The following is a 20,725-nucleotide window of genomic DNA, read 5'->3' on the forward strand; positions in this document are numbered from 1 at the left end:
TAATGAATCCTCATATCGGTAGGGCATATAATTCATAATAATTGGAATCAATTATTCCGAAACACATAAACCCATTATAATGAATAATAAAAATTAATTTTGGACTTATAGCCCTCAATGGTGTACAAAAATAAATGACAGACACGGGTTCACACCCCCAAATCTCCAAACAGGGATAAACATATAAGTGGGGTAAAAATTTATGAAGCTCACCCATAAGTGGAGCATAATTGGAGGACTCACCTCAATATTCAGAACTGAATCAAATTACGGGAAATATCCTTTTATAATAAAAATCAGGATCGTACCTGTAACGACACCATCTGGTGTATTGGCCTCAGCCAAATCATAATGATTAAATCAATGGGTCGGGCCTCTACCTCTTAGGCGCCCACTACCCGCCTGTCCTCCACCTCTAGATAACCGTGCACGTGGAGTATCAACTGGAATAAAGCTTGTAGTTGGAGTGTTTTGATGAAATCCACTCCTCCCAAGTCTGTTACAATCTCTCATGATATGCCTAGTATTACCACACTCATAACAACCCCTCTGAGGTCGCAGTACTGAGTCTGTGCCTGATAACTGGAATAACCACTGTAAGAATCTCGTGTCGCTGGTGCACTATAAACTGGAGCACTCCGAGTAATATGATGTGCGGACTGAGCTGACCGACTGCTCGAGTCTCCACTATAATGGGTTCTAGCTGAAGAGTAAAATCTACTAAACCCTCCAGATCTCCGAGACCTTTTGGCCTCCTTAGACTCCATTTCCTCGCCTAAAACGCCCTCAATCTTCCTTGCAATTTCCACTACTTGTTGAAATGGAGCATCAGTTTGCAACTCTCGAGCAATACATATTTTAATATCATAATCGAGCCCCTCAATGAATCTGCGGACCCGTTCTCTGATTGTCGGAACTAAGATAGGTGCATGACAGGCTAACTCACTGAACCTGAGAGCATATTCTGACACCGTCATAGTACCCTGATGCAATCGTTCAAACTCTGTGCGCCAAGCATCTCTGAGAGTCTGGGGAACAAACTCTTTCAAGAACATTTTCGAAAATTGAGCCCAAGTTGGTGGTGTGGCATCGGCTGGTCTATCTTCTTCATAGATTTGCCACCACCGATACACCACGCCTGACAGTTGAAATATAGTAAAGGCAACTCTGCTCACTTCCACAATACCCATGGTGCAGAGAATACGGTGACAATTTTCTAGAAATTCTTGGGCATCCTCTGTAGTTGTGCCACTGAAAGTTGGTGGATGATATTTCTTAAAACTTTCAAGTCTCTTTTGTTCTTCTTCTGATGCCTCAGGCCTGACCTTAGGCCGAACCGGAATAACAGGTTGTACCGGTACTACACCCGAAACCTGACCAACGTGAACCTGCTGCTCTGGAGTTGTGGTAGGAGTCTGAGCTACTCCCCCAATCTGCGAAATATTTGGTGCAACAGAGATCAATCTCGCATGAGTTAATGTACCAAACATACTCAGGAACTGTGTTAAGGTCTCCTGAAGTCCGGGGGTAACAACAGGTGCTTCTGGTACCTGACCCCCAACTGGAGCTACTAGTGGCTCCTCAACTGTTGTTCTGACAGGGGCTCTAGTCGCAGCACGTTCCCTTCCTCGACCTCTACCTCGGCCTCTATCTCGGCCCCTACCTCTTGCAGCCCTAGCAGTATGAGCGAATGCCTGCTCAGCTAACCTGGTAGCACGTGTCCTCACCATCTGTGAGAGAATAGAGATACAAAGGCTCAAATTTAAAATTCAACAAATTCCGCACGACAGGAATGAAAGAAATGAAAATTTCCTAGCAGTTCTGTAGCCTCTCGAAGATAAGTACAGACGTCTCCGTACTGATCCGCAAGACTCTACTAGACTCGTTCGTGACTCGTAAAACCTATGAACCTAGAGCTATGATATCAACTTGTCATGATCCAAAATCCCACCACAGGCGTCGTGATGGCACCTAGTCTCTAAGACTAGGTAAGCCGATTTCAATTACCTTTTGAAACTATTTGTTTTTAATAAATAAATAATCAAAACTGACAGCGGAACAAATATGAATATACCACCTCTCAAGACTGGTAGTACTGAGTCACGAACTCTAACTGAATACATAGAATGATCATGAGGACCGAATATACAATACTGTTTGAGTACAAGTTAACAGTACAATGAAATGAAAGGACTCCAAGGGACTGCGACGACCAAGCAGCTCTACCTTGAATCCTTACGATCCCGCTTTAACTCTGCTCAAGTCTATTATCTTCAATACCTCGCTCTGCACAAAATGTGCAGAAGTGTAGAGTGAGCACACCATAGCGGTGCCCAGTAAGTATCAAGACTAACCTCAATGGAGTAGAGACGAGGAACAGTCAAGACACTCACTAGTCTAATAACCTGTGCAATATAATATACAAAATAATAGGAAACAAATAATAATAATAAAGGCAGGATAAAACAACAAGTGATATGCACAACATACAACAAGAATACCATTAATATCACTCAACAATTAATAAACACAATTACACCCAATTAAATCAAGCCCTTCAAATAAATGTCTTTCACATAGTTCTTCCAGATAACTCTCTTTCAAATATAATTTTCTCAAATAATTATTTTTCAAATATAATTCTTTCAATAAATCTTTTCAAATACAATTTCCTAAAATAAATATCTTTCAAAATACAATTCTTTTATATAATACTTTCTAAGTAAAAATCCTTAAAAATAAATATTTTGAATATAATTCTTTCAATTAAAAAGTCACCATGTGACACCTTATTTCAAAATCATCAAAATACGGGTCTCAGCCCATTTTTATATTTTTCGTAAATACGGGTCTAAGCCCATTTTCATATTTCCACGGTACCTCGTTCCCATAATTAAATCATCATATTTTCCCGGCACCTCCTGCCCTCATTTCATATCACAACTGCACGGACAATTCACGTGCCAAATATCATTATCATTTTATCACAGCACCTCGTGCCCATATTTTATATCACAACTGCACGGACAATTCACGTGCCAATATCCCCATTTCATATCACAATTCACGGCACCTCATGCCCACATTTCATTTTATAAACCGCCTGGCAATAGCCACAGGCTCCCAATTTCTACATAAATCAGATTATTATCAATTTACTAACAACAAGATAAGTTGCACAAGGTATAAAAATATGTTTAAATTAATCACAACATCACATGAAAATTGTCAACACCACAACCCCACATCATCACATATCGTCCTTGACAATAGCCACCATTATCACTCTTATTGCCACCCTTATCGCTCTTATAGCCACCCTTATCGCTTCGCCCAGACAATATCAATAGCCACCCTTATCACTCCTATTGCCACCCTTATCGCTCCTATAGCCACCCTTATCGCTCCTATTGCCACCCTTATCGCTCCTATAGCCACCCTTATCGCTCCGCCCAGACAATATCAATACCCAACAAATACAACAGTGAAATGCCACCCTTATAACCACATAATATCAACGATGAAATGCCACCCTTATCTCCCCAAAATAATAACTCACACAACACAACAATTTACACGGGAAATTATCACAACAACATAACAAAAATCAATTCATATCACAATTTGCTCAATGGCTACAACCAAATTTCAAAGCTACAACCAAATTTCAAAGCTACAACCAAGTCAATTAATTTCACAGCAAATAGCCAAATGCTCCACACAATGTGTACAACACCCATAAACAATCAATAGAGATAGAAATTACTCAACATAAAGCAAAGTCTTCATAAAAGATCAAATTTTCAATAATTATATAAACACCTCTTCTTAAAGTTCATTTAATTAATTATTTACAGAGAGGAAAATCCAAAATCAAATTAAATTCTAATAATTATCAAACCAGCAAATTCACGAAATTTCATAAATAATCAAATAACAATCACATCACATTGTCATATAACAACAGAGTCAACAACAAGGGTTTAGGCATGACAAGTAGATGATTAAATATATGCCAACAATTATCCAATTTACTACACAATATGCTCAAGACTTTAACTCAATAAAATTTGCACATATAAATCAAGTACGTACTCGTCACCTCGCATACATGGTTTTCAATTACCCAAGTTGCGCATAAGACTCAATGCCTAAGGGGAATTTTCCCCACTCGAGATTAAGCAAGACACTTACCTCTTTGAAGTTATGCCGATATTCCAAAATCGCCTTCTTGCTTGAATTGACCTCCGGGCCGTTCAAATCTATCCAAATTAATTGTATAACTTCATTAAAATTCATCGGAAATAATTCCGGATAATAATACGTCGACTTAAAATTTTATTCCAAAAAGTCAACAAAAGTCAACGCAGTACTCGCCTCTCGAAACCCGACATAATTTTCATGAAATCCGAACACACATACCGATACAAGTTCAACCATATCAATTTTATCGAATTCCAATAACAACTCGACTTCCAAATCTTAAATTTTCATTTTTGGAAGATTTTACAAAAATCTTGATTTTTCCTCCATTAAATCCGAATTAAATGATGGATTCAAAGACATAATCATTTAAATTAATAAAAACTATATAAGAATCACTTACCCCAAACACCCACGCAAGAATCTCTCCAAAAATCGCCTTCTACCGAGCTCCAAATTAGATTTTGAGTTATGAACTCAAACCTCCATTTTTGGGACTTTTAATTCTGCCCAGATAGGCCTTCTTTGCGTTCGCGACCATTGCTTCGCGTTCGCGAAGGCCAAACACTCGCTGCCTCAATTTCTTCATGGCTTTTGTATTACAAGCGTCACGTTCGCGAAGGCCTGCCATGCATATCATCGTGTTTGCATTGAAGCTCTCGTGTTCGCGATGCACTCAGGTCCTACTACTTCACGTTCGCAATTGAAGCTTCGAGTTCACGAAGGCTGATGACTCTAGGCCCAGTCCCCTCCTTCCTTCTACGCATTCGCGATTGGCCCCTTGCATTCGCGTAGATTCTTCAGGCATACCTTCGCGTTCGCGAGACCTCGTTCGCGTTCGCGAAGGCTAAATCCCAGCAGCCTCAAAACTCTTCTTCGCGAACAGCAGTTCCGAAACAGTCCAAAATGATCCGAAACCACCCCGAAACACACCCGAGGCCCCCGAGACCTCAACCAAATACACCAACAAGTCCTAAAATATCATACGATTTTAGTCGAATTCTCAAATCACCTCAAACAACATCAAAATGACGAATCGCACCCCAAATCAAAATCTATGAACTTTGAACTTTCAAATTCTATAACTTGTGCCGGAACACATCAAATCAATCCCGAATGACTTCAAATTTTGTAGGAAAGTACCAAATAACATAACGGAGTTGTTCCAACTCTCGAAATCGCATTCCGACCCCGATATAAAAAAGTCAAACCCCCGGTTAAACTTTCTAAAAATTCGACTTTAGCCATTTCAAGGCTAAAGTGGCTACCGACCTCAGATTCATCGTCCGGACACGCTCCGAAGTCCAAAATCATCCAACGGAGCTAACAGAACCAACAGAACTCTATTCCGGAGTCGTCTTCACACAGTTCCGACTATGGTAAAAATCCTAAGGCTTAAACTTCCATCTTAGGGACTAAGTGTCCCAAATCTCTCTGAATCACCCGTAAATCAAACTCGACCACACACGCGGGTCATAATATATATTACGAGGGTGCTTGAGACCTTAAGTCACTGAACGGGGGAAAAATTCTTAAAACAACAAGTCAGGTCGTTACATTCGAGATTGCAAAATGTGGTATGCGATCGCGTAGCTCTAGGAGTTTGTTCATCACGTTCGCGTCTGTGGTGCTGCGTTCACAAAAGAGAAATTTCAGCTGGTGAGCATTTTTTCTATGCGAACGCGTGGAATTTTCCGTGTTCGCAAAGTGTAATAGTTGGGGACAGATCATATTAAATCTCATTTCGGGGGTTTCAGCTAATTTATCATTTTGGGAGCTATGGAGCTCGGATTGAGGCGATTCTTGAAACAAATTTCACCATATGAATTGGGGTAAGTGTCCTCTACTCGGTTTTGGTTATACTTCATGAATCTATGTTCTTTTTTGGTAATTAGATTGTGAATTTTAACGAGGAAATTAGGGGTTTTGACCTAAAGTTTCATAATATGAATTTTTGAGTTTCTAACACCGAATTGGAGTCGGATTTGAGTGAAACTAGTGTGGTTGGACTCGTAATTGAATGGGTTGTCGAATTTTGTAAATTTTGTCGGGTTCCGAGTTACGGGCCCGGGTTCTGGGCTTTTGATTCAAGATTTCATCTTTTCGATCGGGATTGGTTCCTTTAGCATTGTTTGATGCATTTGAGTTGTTTTTGGTTAGTTTCGAGCCGTATGGAGGTCGGAATGCGCGAGATGGCATCTTTGGAGTATGGCTTGCTCGGCATTAGTATCATTTGAAGGTTCGCAGAAGTGAGATCTCTGGCAGAGAAAAGGCTAAGTGCGAGGGTTTGATTTCATTCTTCATTATTGGACTTGAGAGCTCGGGATTTTGTGATTTTTTGAGGGATTTTCAGATGAAGATTTGGAGTAATGATTCCTAACTCGTCTTTGGTTGTATTCCATTAATCTATAGTTGTCTTCTCCATGTTTCTTAGGCCGATTTTTTGGGATTTTGATCGAGAGTTTGGTATCAGATTTGAGTAATTTTGGTATGAGTGAACTCATGAGTGAATGGGTGTTCATATTTTGTGACTTTTACCCGATTCCGAGATGTGGGCCCGGGGAGACCTTTTGGGGCGATTTTCTAATTTCTTGTTTTAGCTTTGATTTCATTAATTAGATTAATTTCTTATAGTTGTATTTATGGAATGTAATTGATTTTGGCTAGATTTGGGTAATTTAAAGCCAGATATTCATTGAAATGGCATTGTTACCGATTGATTGAGCTTGGTTCGAGGTAAGTGGCTTGCCTAACCTTGTATGGGAGAAATTCCCTTAGGATTTGGTGTTGTTATGATATGTGAGCGCCGTGTACATGAGGTGACAAGTGCGTACACAGGCTATTTGTGGAAAAACCCGATTTTCTTTACCAAGTAATAGCCTGTTTTCATCTTATCTGAGTATACTAACATGTGTAGCTATCCTGTTAGCCTAGAATAGTATGTCTACGTGTCTTAATTGCCTATTTATACTCTTTGCAGCATGATTAGTAAATCCTGCTTCTTTCTTGACTTGTACTTAGTCTAAATTATAGGTTTCTTGATGTAAGTCTTATATCCATTTGTTTGAGGTGTATTTACTTTGGGACTACGGGACGGTATCCCGGGAGATCCCCCTTACATATTTACTTTTGAGACTACAAGGCGATTCCTTGGGAGATCTCCCTGCACATTTACTTTTGAGACTACCAGGTGGTTCCTCGGGAGTTCTCCCTGCATATTTATTTTTGAGACTACGAGGCGGTACCCCAAGAGATCTCCTTGCACTTTTATTTTGGGACTACGAGACGTTATCTTGGGAGATCCCCTGCTGTTTATCCCTGTGTTCTGCGTTGCTACTTTGTTATGTTCTCTTTGTTTAAATTTCAGCCTCTTAATATATTGTTATACTCTCCTGCTTATTTAATATATACCAGTAGAGCCTTGACCTGACCTCGTCAATACTCGACCGAGGTTAGGCTTGGCACTTACTAGGTACCGTTGTGGTGTACTCACGCCCTTTCTTGCACATGGTTTTCGTGTGTAGATCCAAGGTCCTTTTACCAGCCTCGTCCTTAATTGCAGTCACTCCTGTTTTCTGAGAACTTCAGGGTACATATGCCTGCGACCGCAGATCCTCGGAATCCCCCTCTATCCCCCTATGTTGATTCTTCTCTTATTTCTATAGACATTGATGTATAGAATAGTTAGAACTTCATAGATGCTTGTGACTTACGGTGTTCCGAGTCTTGGGAGTGTCATGTATATTTCGAGAGTTGATTATTGTATATGCCAAGCGGCATCTCAATTGCTTATTAATATATTTGTTACTGTTAGTTGTTAATTTTCTTGTTTTTCATTTCATTTCCGCAAGTGTTAGGCTTTCCTAGTCTTAGAGACTAGGTGCTATCACGACGATTCACGAAGGGAGAATTTGGGTCGTGATAAGTTGGTATCAGAGCTCTAGGTTCATAGGTGTCGTGAGTCACCAGCCGGTTTATTATAGTCTCACAGATCGGTACGGAGACGTCTGTACTTATCTTCGGGAGGCTATGGAACTGTTAGGAAAAATTATGCCTCTTTGATTCTTTGTCGTACGGAATTTGGTGGCATCAAAAAAATTCTAAACTTCTGTAATCTATTCTTTCTCGCAGATGGTGAGGACCATACCGGAGGATCTGATGAACATGCACCCGCGCCCCATGCTAGAGCTGCCAGAGGCCGGGGCCGGGGTAGAGAACAACCACGCAGTGCAGCCAGAGCACCCGCACAAGCTACGATAGAGGAACCCCAGCAGCTCCAGCTAGAGGGCAGGCACCAGAGGTTCCTATTGCTACACCAGCCATCTAGGAGACTCTAGACCAGTTAATGAGCATATTCAGCACCTTAGCTCGGGCTAGATTGATTCCATTAGCTTCCGCCGCATCTCAGGCCGGAGAAGGGGCACAGACTCCCACAGCCTGCACTCCTAAGCAGAGGGTCTAGGTTGATCAGGCCCCAGAGTTTATTCCTATGACACTGATAGCTCCGGTTCAGTATGATACTAGGACAGCCGCTTTTGAGGCGGAGCAACTCAGACTTGAGAGGTACAAGAAGTACCACCCACCTACCTCCAGCGGATTGGCTACAGATGATGCTCAGGGTTTTCTGGAGGAGTGTCATCGTATTCTCCGTACTATGGGCGTAGCGGAGACGAGTGGGATTTCTTTTTCCACTTTCCAGCTTAGAGGAGCAGCCTATCAGTGGTGACATGCTTATGAGTTGAGTAGTCCGGATGAGGCAGCTTCACTTACATGGACTCAGTTCTCGGACATGTTTTTGAGAGAGTATGTCCCTCAGATCCTCAGGGACTCATGGCGCATGGAGTTTGAGCAGCTGTGCCAGGGTGCTACGACTGTGTCAGAGTATGAGTCCACTTCAGTGATTTGGTCCGACACGCACTGGTCTGGTTGCCATAGTTCGAGAGAGGGTTCGACGGTTTATTGAAGGACTCCACCCCAGTATCCGGATTAGTATGGCCAGGGAGTTGGAGATGGATATCCCTTATCAGTAGGTTATGAATATTGCCAGTAGATTAGAGGGCATGATTGCCCGGGACCGAGAGGAGAAAGAGGCCAAGAGGTCTCGAGAGACCAGTTCTTATTCTGGAGCTCGTGCCCCAGCAGCTCGCCGTGGTAGGGGTTATGTGAGTCGCCCCATTCATTCAGCTCTTCCAGCCGCCAGTGGTGTTCTAGCCCCTTCTTGCCCCCAGGAGCCTTATTATGCACCGCCAGTATCTAGTGTGCCTCCTGTTGGGGGTGATTTTAGTGGCCAGCCGAGCAGACCTGGCCCGAGTCAGTCGCAACAGCCACGCCCTCTGAGGGGTTGTTTTGAGTGTGGAGACACCCGCCTTATGGTGAGGTATTGCCCCAAACTTAGGAGGGTTGCACCTCCACAGACTTCTTAGCCACCACGTGCTCCACCGGGTCCTCAGGCTATGATTTCAGCACCAGCTACTGCACCACCTGCTCAGCCATCTCGAGGTGAAGGTCGAGGAGGTCGAGGTCGCCCTAGAGAGGGAGGCCAGGACAGGTATTATGCTCTTCCGGATCGTACAGAGGTAGTTGCTTCCGACTCTGTCATTACAGGTGTTGTTCCAGTCTGTCATAGAGATGCATCTGTATTATTTGACCCAGGCTCTACGTATTCATATGTGTCCTCTTATTTTTCCCCACATTTAGGCATATCTCGGGATTCTTTAAGTTCCTATGTTTATGTGTCTACTCCTGTGGGAGATTCCCTTGTTGTGGACCACGTGTATCAGTCGAGTTTGATTGCTCTTAGTGGTTTTTAGACCAGTGCCAATTTATTATTACTCAGCATGGTAGACTTTGATGTTATCTTGGGCATGTTCTGGTTGTCTCCCCATTATGATATTCTTGATTGTCACGCTAAGACCGTGATACTGGCTATGCCAGGTTTACCACGATTTGAGTGGAGAGGTACCTTAGAGTATACTCCCAGCTGAGTCATTTCATTTCTTAAAGCTCAACGAATGGTTGAGAAGGGGTGTGACATGTATCTAGCTTATGTGAGAGATATCAGTATTGATACCCCTATAGCTGAGTCAGTTCCAGTAGTGAAGGACTATCCAGATGTGTTTCCAGTTGATCTTCTGGGCATACCGCCAGACAAAGATATTGATTTCGGCATTGATTTATTGCCGGGCACTCAGCCCATCTCTATTCCTCCATATCATATGGCTCTTCTTGAATTGAAGGAGTTGAAGGAGTAGTTACAGGAGTTGTTTGATAAGGGCTTCATTTGGCCCAATGTGTCACCTTGGGGTGCTCCTGTCTTGTTTGTGAAGAAAAAGGATGGTTCTATGCATATGTGTATTAATTATCGTCAACTGAACAAAGTTACAATGAAGAACAGGTATTCATTGCCTCGTATTGATAATTTATTTGATCAGCTAGAGGGTGCAAGAGTGTTCTCCAAGATTGACTTATGTTCAGGCTATCATCAGTTAAAGATTCGGAAGTCAGATATCCCGAAGACTGCCTTCAGGACTCGGTATGGTCACTACGAGTTCCTTATGATGTCTTTTGGGCTGACCAATGCCCCAGCAGCATTTATGCACTTGATACACAGTGTGTTTTGGCCTTATATTGACTTCTTTGTCATTGTGTTTATTGATAACATTCTGGTGTACTCTTGGACTCGGGAGGATCAAAGCAGCACCTGAGGACTGTGCTTCAGACTTTGAGAGAAAAAAGTTGTATGCTAAATTTTCTAAGTGTGAGTTTTGGCTAGACTCAGTGGTATTGAGCCATGTAGTATCGAGTGATAGGATCCGAAGAAGGTGGAAGCAGTGCAGAGTTGGCCTAGATCGTCATCGGCTATGGAGATCTGTAGTTTTCTTGTGTTGGCGGGGTATTACCGTCATTTTGTTGAGGGATTCTCATCTATTGTAACACCTATGACCAGGCTGACCCAGAAGGGTGCTCCGTTCAAGTGGACAGAGGAGTGTGAGGAGAGCTTTTAGAAGCTCTAGACAGCTTTGACTACAGCCCAGTTTTGGTATTTCTTATAGGTTCAGGGTCCTACACTGTATATTGTGATGCGTCGAAGATTGGTCTTGGCGCGGTGTTGATGTAGGACGGTAGGGTGATTGCCTACACGTCCAGATAGCTAAAGGTGCATGAGAAGAACTATCTTGTACATGACCTTGAGTTAGAATCTATTGTTCATGCCATGAAGATTTAGCACCACTATTTGTAAAGTGTTCCTTGTAAGATTTACACTGATCGTCGGAGTTTGCAGCATTTGTTCAAGCAAAGGGATCTTAATTTGCATCAGAGAAGGTGATTGGAGCTACTTAAGGATTATGATATCACTATTTTGTTCCACCCGGGGAAGGCCAATGTGGTGGCCGATGCTTTGATTTGCCGGGCAGAGAGTTTGGGGAGTTTAGCATATCTTCCAGCAGCAGAGAGACCCTTAGCATTGGATGTTCAGGCCTTAGCCAGCCAGTTTGTGAGATTGAATATTTCTGATCCGAGTCGAATGTTGGCTTGTGTGATCTCTCGGTCTTCTCTTTATGATCGTATCAGGGAGAGTCAGTATGATGACCTCCACCTGCTTATCCTTAAGGACATGGTTCAGCAAGGTGATGCTAAGGAGGTCACTATTGGGGATGATGGTGTATTGAGGATGCAGGGCATGCTATGTGTGCTTAATGTAGATGGTTTACTTGAGCTGATTCTTCAGGAGGCTCATAACTTGTGGTACTCCATTCATCCGGGTGCCGCAAAGATGTATCAGGACTTGAGGCAGCATTACTGGTGGAGAAGAATAAAGAAGGACATAGTGGAGTATGTGGCTTGGTGCCTAAATTGCCAGTATGTGAAGTATGAGCATTAGCGGCCGGGTGGGTTGCTTTAGAAGTTAGAGATTTCGGAGTGGAAATTGGAGCAGATCACTATGGATTTCATTGTTGGACTCCCACGGACTCAGCGAAGGTTTGATACAGTTTGGGTGATTGTGGATAGTCTGACCAAGTTAGCTCATTTCATTCCTGTGATGACTATTTATTCTTCCGAGCAGCTGGCTCGAATTTACGTCCGCGATATCATCAGGCTTCATGGCTTACCGGTATCTATCATTTCCGATCGAGGTACGCAGTTTACATCACGGTTCTGGAAGGCTGTACAGTAGGAGTTGGGTACTTGGGTTGAGTTGAGCACAACATTTCACCCTCAGACAGATGGACAGTCCGAGCGCACTATTCAGATACTGGAGGAGATGCTCAGCGCTTGTGTGATAGATTTTGGGGGTGCTTGGGACCAGTTCTTGCCACTTGTAGAGTTTGCCTACAATAACAGTTATCAGTCGAGCATTCAGATGGCACCGTATGAGACTCTGTATGGTAGGCGGTGTCAGTGGTCAGATTATTGGATTTAGACTTGGTCCAAGATGCCCTGGATAAGGTGAAGGTGATTCAGGATCGACTTCTCACAGCCCATTCCAGACAGAAGAGTTATGCAGACCGGAGGATTCGCGATGTAGCATTCATGGTTGAAGAGCGGTTCTTGCTCTAGGTTTTGCCTATGAAGGGTGTTATGAGGTTTGGGAAGAAGGGCAAGCTGAGCCCACGGTTTATCGGCCCATTTGAGGTATTGCGACGCATTGGGGAGGTTGCTTATGAGCTTGCCTTGCCTCCCAATCTTGCAGGGGTCCACCAAGTATTTCATATTTCTATGCTCCTAAAGTATCACGGCGATCCGGCTCATGTGCTGGATTTTAGCTTAGTCAAGTTGGACAAAGATCTATCTTATGTCGAAGAGCTAGTGGCTATTTTGGATAGGCAGGTTCGAAAGCTGGGGTCAAAGAACATTGCTTCCATGAAGGTTCAAAGGAGGGGTTAGCCGGCCGAGGAGGCGGAGACCAAGCATGTTATGTGCAGCCGTTATCCTCATCTTTTCACCACTTCAGGTATGTCTTTTATGCTCGTTCGAGGACGAACGATTGTTTTAAGAGGGGAAGGATGTAATGACCCGGCCGGTCATTTTGAGAGTTATAGCCCCTATCCCCTATTAACTGCTTCCCCCATATCTATTTTCTGCTATTGTGACTTGTCGGGAGGTTTCGTTTTAGCTTTTGGAGTGTTTTGGGATACTTAGTCCCTAAATGGAAACTTAAGCCTTAGGATTTGGACCGTAGTCAGAACTGTGAGAAGACGACTCCGGAATGGAGTTCTATCAATTTCGTTAGCTCCGTTAGGTGATTTTGGACTTAGGGGTGTGTTCGGATTGTGTTTTGGAGGTCTGTAGCTCATTTAAGCTTGAAATGGCGAAAGTCAAAGTTTTGGAGATTTTAACTGGTAGTGGAATTTTTTATATTGGGATCGGATCCCAATTACGGAAGTTGGAGTTGGTATGTAGGGTTGAATATGACCTGTGTGCAAAATGTGGGGTCAATCGGACGTAGTTTGGTTGGTTTCAACATTGATTGATGTGGTTTGAGGGCTCGACTAAGTCCGTATGGTGTTCTAGGACTGGTTAGTATGTTTGGTTGAGGTGCCGGGGGCCTCTGGTGTGTTTCAAATGCAATTGTTGAAGTTGTTGCCCCTAGTGTAATTGCACCTGCGCACTTTGGGCTGCAGGTGCGGCGCTGCAGAAGCGGCCATGGAGCCGCAAAAGCGATTTAGGCCCTGTCAAGCTAGGGCCACAGGTGCGCCGATAGATCCGCAAAAGCGGAAGAGGAGCGCAGGTGCGGGCCCGCAGATGCGGACCCAGTCCCCCTTAAGTGATTTTCGCACCTGTGATGGTATTTTCGCAGGTGCGGTACCGCAGATGCGGTTGAAGGCTCGCAGAAGCGAGATCTCATGGAAAAAGGGCTAAGTGCGAGGGTTTGATTTCATTCTTCATTTTTGGACTTGAGAGCTCGGGATTTGGCAATTTTTTGAGGGATTTTCAGAGGAAGCTTTGGGGTAATGATTCCTTACTCATTTTTTGTTGTATACCATTAATCTATAGTTGTCTTCTCCATTTAATTTTGGATTTGGGGTTGAAAATATGGGGAAACGTTGATAAAGGTTTTTAGGCCGAATTTTATGATTTTGATCGATCTTTTGGTATCGAATTTGAGTAATTTTGGTATGAGTGAACTCATGAGTGAATGGGTGTTCATATTTTATGACTTTTACCCGATTCTGAGACGTGGGCCCGAGGAGACTTTTTGGGGCGATTTTCTAATTTCTTGATTTAGCTTTGATTTCATTAATTAGATTAATTTCTTATAGTTGTATTTATGGTATGTAATTGATTTTGGCCAGATTTGGGCCATTCAGAGCCGGATATTCGTGGAAAAGGCATTGTTACCGATTAATTGAGCTTGGTTCGAGGTAAGTGGCTTGCCTAACCTTGTGGGGGGAAAATTCCCTTAGGATTTGGTGTTGTTATGATATGTGAGCGCCATGTACGCGAGGTGACGAGTGCATACACGGCCTATTTATGGAAAACCCTGATTTTCTTTACCGAGTAATAGCCTATTTTCATCTTATCTGAGTATACTAGCATGTGTAGCTATCCTGTTAGCCTAGAATAGCATGTCTATGTGTCCTAATTGTCTATTTAAACTCTTTGCAGCATGTTTAGTAAATCCTACTTCTTTCTTGACTTGTACTTATTTTAAATTATAGGTTTCTTGCGGTAACTGTTATATCTATTTGTTTGAGCTGCGTATTTACTTTGGGACTACGGGACGGCATCCCGGGAGATCCCCCCTGCATATTTACTTTTGAGACTACAAGGCGGTTCCTCGGGAGATCTCCCTGCACATTTATTGAGACTACGAGGCGGTTCCTCGGGAGTTCTCCTTTTGCATATTTACTTTTGAGACTATGAAGCGGTACCTCGGGAGATCTCCTTGCACTTTTATTTTGGGACTACGAGACGGTATCTCGGGAGATCCCCTGCTGTCTATCCCTGTGTTCTGCGTTGCTACTTTGCTATGTTCTCTTTGTTTAAATTTCAGCCTCTTATTATATTGTTATACTCTCCTGCTTAGTTACTATATACTAGTAGGGCCTTGACCTGACCTCGTCACTACTCGACGAGGTTAGGCTTGGCACTTACTGGGTACCGTTGTGGTGTACTCACGCCCTTTCCTGCACATGTTTTTCATGTGCAGATCCAGGTTCCTTTTACCAGCCTCGTCCTTAGTTGCAGTCGCTGCTGGTTTTGGAGAACTTCAAGGTACATCTGCCCACGCCCTAAGATCCTCGGAGTCCCCTTCTATCCCTCTATGTTGATTCTTCTCTTATTTCTATAGACACCGATGTATAGAACAGTTAGAACTTCGTAGAAACTTGTGACTTACAGTGTTCCGTGTCTTGGGAGTGTCATGTATATTTCGAGAGTTGATTATTGTATATGCCGAGCGGCATATCAATTGCTTATTAAAATATCTTTTACTGTTATTTATTAATTTTCATATTTTTCATTTCATTTCAGCAAGTGTTAGGCTTACCTATTCATAGAGACTTGGTGCCGTCACGACGATTCACGAAGGGAGAATTTGGATCGTGACATGTGGTTGGACTCGTAATTGAATGGGTTGTCGGATTTTGTATATTTTATCGGGTTCCGAGGTGCGGGCCTGGGTTGGGCTTTTGGCCGATTTTGGGCTTTTGATTCAAGATTTGATCTTTTCGATCCGGATTGGTTCCTTCAGCATTGTTTGATGCATTTGAGTTGTTTTTCGTTAGTTTAGAGTCGTTCGGAGGTCAGAACGTGCGGGATGGCATCTTTGGAGCATTGCTTGGCTTGCTCGGCATTGGTATTTGCTTGTTCAAGGTAAGTAACTCTTATAGTCTTAGTGCTGAAGGTATAAACCCCGAAATACGTGTTATGTGATTGGTATTGAGGTGACGCACATGCTAGGTGACGCGTGTGTGAGCGTGCACCATGTGAATTGGGACTCTGTTGTTCTATGGCACTGTATAGTGGTCCTATTTTATTGATATCCATGTTTTCACCGTGTTATCAAGTAATTGAGCTGTCAATCATGCAAGATATCATGTTTAGGCATTATGTTGATACTATTTGGACCCATAGTGGTCGTTTCTTACTGTCATCTCACTTATTTCATTGATATTTCGTACTCAGTCACATTCATGCATTCATACCATATCTCAGTCTCAAATATTATTTATTGATACATCATATCATTGATGTCGGGCTAATTTTATGACATTGTGAGCCCGTGAGTGAGACTGGAGAGATTGTTAACTGAGTGAGGCCGAGGGCTTGAGTGAGAGTGACATTTTGAGATCGGGTTGCACGCCACAATATATTATATTAAATATATTTTATATGGATCGGGTTGCACACCACAACGAGCCTTCGGACTATATATATATATATATATATATATATATATATTATTGGATCGGGTTGCACGCCGCAAAAATATTGGATCGGGTTGCACGCCGCAACAATATTGGATCGGGATGCACGCTGCAGCAATATAGTGCTTGGGCTGAAGGCCCCCTACCAGAGTCTGCACACCCCCAGTGAGCGCAGCCGACTATAAACAGGGATCGGGTTGTACGCCGCAGCGGGTATTGTACAGCGTTGAGTGATTGAGTGTGCTGAGCATAGCGAGAGAGAATGCGAGACAGTGAGGTTGAGTACTCTTAGAGTATGAGTACATGAGGTCATCATCGAGATGCATTGCATTTGACATGCGTACTTGTGATACACGCATAGAGGTGCATTTCCTTCTGCTACCCAGTTGTGGGGACATTTATGATTTTACCCGTAATTTGACATGTAGGCATACAGAAGTACTTTCCTCATGCTGTCTGAAAATGTGACATCTTACTTATTATTGAAATAAATTTTGGGAAAAATGACAGTTTTCAAACTTATTCGTATTTTGGCTTTTTTGGTAAAAGATTTGGGCTTTCACTGAGATACTTGAAAAGAAATGCCTACTTTTCTGGAAATGTGAATAAACTGAGCCTTTTATTTCTGAGATACTCTTTTATTACTTGTACTATGTTGATATGTTGAGTTGTGGAATATTGGTGTTGGACCCGACCTTCGTGTTAGCTCGTCACTACTTTCAACCTAAGGTTAGGTTTATTACTTATTAAGTACATGGGTTCGGTTTTACTCATACTACACTTCTGCACCCTGTGTGCAGATATTGGCTGTTGATGTTGCTGTGTTCGATGGGAGCTAGATTAAAGATGTACATGCATCCCGGTTGTAGCTTCCTCTTGTTCGTAGTAGCTTTAGATCTGTAAAAACTCTGTTTATGTACTATTCAAATAGACTATGTATTTATTTCATTTCCGCTTTGTAAACTACATTCTTAGAAGCTCATGATTTGTACTACCAGTTCTTGGGGAATGTATTAGATTCAGATATTTCTTTAGTTAATTGCTTTATTAATTGTTATTGGAATTGGTTAGTGGTTAATTGGCTTACCTAGCAGGTTGGGTTAGGTGCCATCACGACTAGTCGGATTTTGGGTCGTGACAGGTGGTATCAGAGCTCTAGGTTCATAGGTTCTACAAGTCATGAGAAAGTGTCTAGTAAAGTCTTGCGGATCGGTATGATGACGTTCATACCTATCTTTGAGAGTCTACAGGACATTTAGGATATACTTCCCATCTTTCTTTCCTTATCGCGCGGCATTGATTCAGCTTGAAGCCTAACTCTTTGAATTCCTTCCACGCATTTGTATGTGCACATGAGCGCTCAGTATCAGCTGTGCATCACTGGCTTGTGATTCTATAAACGAGGTTCGAGATATGTATTCTGTGTTTTGGTGAAGGGCCAGTCTGGAGGACTTGATGCCATGGTTAGACCGCAGCTTGAGCTCGGTAGCTTTAGTGGTAACTTGTATAATTTGACTCATATGTCCGATAATGATTTAATATCCCTGCGAGTGGAATTTATGGCTCGATGAGCGGTAGAATGGCTTTGTGATGAGAATGATGTGACTACGAGATGTGTTCGAATTGTTCGAATGTGACGAGAAGAGTTTACTTGAGAGGTAGAAAGGACTATAGGGTGTTTGATTTCTGTCTTGATTTGGCATATGGTCTCGAGTTATGGGTGTGTTGAGGGACCTCTCATGTTGTTAGGCATGGGGTGAAGTAGATTCTCATGTCTTGTTGATGAGTTCAGAATCGAGAGGATTAAGTAATTGCGTAGTAGTCGTGACTGTGGAAGGGTATAGAGAGATGTCAGTTTGAGGCAGAGCATACGGGTTATCTCCTGCGAGGTGTCCTGAGGTTGTGTGGTACTTATGATGTTTTGTAGAGAGTTCTCTTTTACCATTGAATGATATATGTTGCAATTTGAGTTTGGATCGCTTGTGGAAGTCGGCTTGACTTTTACAAGGGTGAATGCAATATTTGCAGACGATTTGAGGTATTATATGGTTTGTGTTACATGAGCTTACACAGGATTTAGTTGAATTGCAATGTGGTATTTTAGCAGTAATAGAGTATGGGTATCGTGATGTTATCGAGTGTTTTGTTCTGTGGCTTTGAGCCAAGTGTTGGGAGCCTGCTATCGACGAGTGGATTGCACGGTTATGTGTTGTATTGGTTTCGGTTTGAGGTATACTGGTGAATCAATTATGACTTGCAGATGTTGAGATTTAGGATGACTCGAGTAAGGGAATTTCTGGATACTGGTTGTATTACGCTCTATGGGTATATGGGAATCATAAAATAATTGAGTGGTTGTTCGCAAAGGATGTAGTGTTCATGGAGTAGGAATTTGCTTGGTTGCTTAGGAGTGTGGGTTACTCTTTATTCCCTTGGGGTGTTGGTGTGCTAATGGGGCACGGGTCGTTCGGTCCGTTTGGTCGGTTCAATTTAGACTTGAGTGGAGTGGATGACTCTCGAGAATGGTTCTAATGGATTCAAGATTTATATGTAGCGATTTGGAATTTTCAAGATTTGTATATGGCTAGACACTGAGAGTTACATTGGATGGTGTCGAGACTTGTGGCATTTTATACTGTTGTGGATTATGCATTTCAGCATCAAGAAGGTGAAGGAAACAATTTTAGGTTCACATAAGGTCTCTTTAGAGTGGGTGTCTCGGTTGTGGTGCCTTGGGGTGCTTAAGAGGGGAGTCAGCGGCTTATGGGCCTTAGGGCGTTGTGGTTTTATACTAGGATCTCTTGTGTGGTGAACTTTGGTTAAGGATCGTGGTGTTCTAGCAAGGAGAATTATCAATTTGAAGGCAATTTGGAAAGGACTTAGAGAAATAGAACAGATTGGTAGTAGGTTGGATTAGCACAGTAATGGGTATGATTGGTTCTTTGGGTACTTATGACATGGCTAGTCTCTACAGGTGTTTCGTGGCAATGCTCTTGGGTTTTGGCGACCTGCGTGGCTGGGTTGAGTTAAAGAGATTCGGTTCTGATAGCTTGGTTATGTGTAAATGGGTTTCAAAGAGTTCTCAATGATTTCTACCAAGGTTCGAGGGGTATATTTCCTACTGGCGTGAGGAGCATGTGGCGTATAGTGAATTTCTTCTGGATGAAATCAAATGGAAGGTCCTTGGCTAATTGAGTATGTAGTTGCTTGTGACTCGGAGTGAACTATGAAGTTCTTATATTTTTCATATGATGGCATGGTATATGTGGTATGTTGTGTGGGATTAAGATTTACGTGAGCGGGATCACAGTCCTGTTTGGAAGCATGGACGGTTTCAGATGACTAGGTAAATGATATTACTATTTGGTATGGCTTGATAAGAATATACATTTAAGAAGGGGTAATGTGTTTTGATTGATGGATACTTCCCTGGTATTACGGCACTCTCCTGGTTGTTCGACTGCTGATATTCAAATGTTGCCAGGTGGCACGGAAGAATTTTAGAAGTATTCCTCGTGGGATGATCGTGTATGAGAGATGTGTTAGACATTCGGGCGGTGGAGATAGAATCAGAAATGGTGATTCGTGTGTTCTATGGATTTGGAGACTGGGAGTTCTCAGGAGCACACTGTTTCATGGTTGTGGACATTGAAGTCTTGGCTGAAGCTAGCCAGATGATAGTATGTGTTATGATTCGATCATTGTGGGATTTCGGAGGGTTACTTATCTATTGGTGGGTGACCAGAGTTGATTTGGGGTTCCATTGGTAGGCCTAATTAAGATGTGTATTCTACACTGAGCCGGATTGGTTGGCTCTATACTGCTATTGTTGAGGGATCTGTCATTCGGTTGTTGTTGAGCTTATTCGTGTTCTGAGATGATCTGTGAGTTACTCTTCTATGATACGAGGAGTTGTGATTTATTGGTTATATGCACGTATTGGGAGTTCTCAGGAGCACACTGTTTCATGGTTGTGGACATTGAAGTCGTGGCTGAAGCTAGCCAGATGATAGTATGTGTTATGATTCGATCATTGTGGGATTTTGGAGGGTTACTTATCTATTGGTGGGTGACCAGAGTTGATTTGGGGTTCCATTGGTAGGCCTAATTAAGATGTGTATTCTACACTGAGCCGGATTGGTTGGCTCTAT

This window comes from Nicotiana tomentosiformis, chromosome 7 (genome assembly GCF_000390325.3).
Source record: "Nicotiana tomentosiformis chromosome 7, ASM39032v3, whole genome shotgun sequence".
In the NCBI taxonomy this organism is placed as follows: Eukaryota; Viridiplantae; Streptophyta; class Magnoliopsida; order Solanales; family Solanaceae; genus Nicotiana; species Nicotiana tomentosiformis.